We start from the raw sequence: 1,957 nt of genomic DNA, 5'->3' as shown, positions 1-1,957 counted from the left end.
AAGGGAAGGGAAGGGAAGGGAAGGGAAGGGAAGGGAAGGGGAAAATTTAGAAAAACAACATCAAGAAAAAGTGTGTCTAACACACACACACACACACACACACACACACACACACGGACTCTGAGTCTAGGTAGAGCTCCCAGGATAAAAACAACAAGGAAGGCAGAACACCATTTTGACTTTTTAAGCCATTTCTTCACCTCCAGAGAAAGACTGTATGAGCAGGGGATGTAGCCCAGTTGTTAGAGTGCTTACCTAGCATGCACACAGCCCTGGGTAATACCCCCCAGTACCACATAAAACCAGACGTTGTGTGCCACATGCTTAGAATCCCAGCACGCAGGAAGTGGAGGCCGGGCAATCAGAACTTGGAGGTCATCCTCTGCTATGTAGTATGCCTGAGGCCAGCCTTGGCTACTTAAGTAAATAAAATAAGATTGCTGCTTGGGAGTAGTAGAACATGTCTATAGCTCAGCGCTCAAGAGTTGACTGAGATTTCTGACCTGGGCCACACAATGAGATTCTGCCTCAAACAACAAGAAACCACAATTGGCAAACTTGACTGGCCCACTGAGCACCTAAGCCTACAATTCTGGCACCCTGGAGCCAAACATCTGCCTTCCCCCAGTTCCTAAACCCAACCCCAGATCATTGCTATTAAAGCCTAAAGTGCCCTTGGGCTAAGATCACCTTGTGCTGTACAGACTTACTGGTGAAGACTCTAAAGCACAGAGAGGTCTTTGAGTTTCTCGAGCTGCCGGTGCATACCTGGCTAAATCCATCTTATACCACGCTGTCCCTTCCCATGGCCCGCCTGCTGGAGGGCAAAGAAGCCTTCAAAGGAAACCGAGAAAGGAAAGGGGGACTGAGCCTCAGTCTAAATCAGTCTCCTCTCATGTCTTCCCTCACTTCCTGCTCTTCTCAAACAATAAACCTGACCCCTTGAAGCCACTGGGACAGTGTCCAAGAAAAAGGCATCTGCGCCAAGGCTGACAAATTGAGTTCAGTTCTCCGTATTCACAGGGTGGAAGGGGACAGCACAGTCTTCAGGTTGTCCTCTGACTCCCATACACTCATGCTCCCCAACTCCCACAGATACAAAGTAACTCATTAATTACTAATTTTGCAAACCTAACCCCTTGCCTACTCTTGATCTGCATCCTTCTGTATTCCCTGCGAGTCCTCCCTGACCTACTTCCCTGGGACTGAAGTCAGGTGGATGGTGGCAAGGAAGGAAAATCTAAACCACAGCCCATCCCATCTCTGCCTCCCTGCCTCTGTCTGGGACAAGCGTCCTGGAGTGTTCCTACGGTGTGGAGCAACACCGAGAGAGTTCCCTGGGCAGCCTGGAAACACGTCAACATCGCAGCTGGAAGACTGCAGCCTGGCATCCTAACTCACCAGCCATCAGCGTCTCTCTGGACCACAGTCAGCTGACCTCTGACATGAAAGATGATCTGGAGCTGTCAAAGCACGGTCACCAGACAGACTCCTAGTGCCAGGATACTCCTGACGCTGAGGGATAGAGAGGCCACATCTGGGGCTTCCCTCTACCACCAACCCTCTAAGCAGCACTCCATCCTGTGTGTTTTATAGTTTCTTTGGGTTTTGTTTTGGTTTTTAAAATTGTTTATTTATTTTGGCGGGGGAGGGGGAGAAGCAAGCCATGGGCATACATGGAAGTCGGAGGACAACTTATAGAAATTAGTCCTCTTCTTCCACCATGTGGGTCCCAGGGATCAAACTCAGGGCATCAGGCTTGGCAGCATATTACTATTGTGTAATGAACCATCTTCCTGGCCCTTATATCTTTAATTCGATATGATCCTTTATTTTTTTGTTTATTGGATTTTTATTTTCATTTTAAGCTTTTTAAAGATTTTATTTTAAATTGTGTGTGTGTGTGTGTTTGTGTGTATGTGTGTGTGTCTGTGTGTGTCTGTGTGTGTCTGTGTGT

Source organism: Mus caroli, chromosome 11, assembly GCF_900094665.2.
Source record: "Mus caroli chromosome 11, CAROLI_EIJ_v1.1, whole genome shotgun sequence".
In the NCBI taxonomy this organism is placed as follows: Eukaryota; Metazoa; Chordata; class Mammalia; order Rodentia; family Muridae; genus Mus; species Mus caroli.
Note: the sequence above shows the minus strand (reverse complement) of the source record.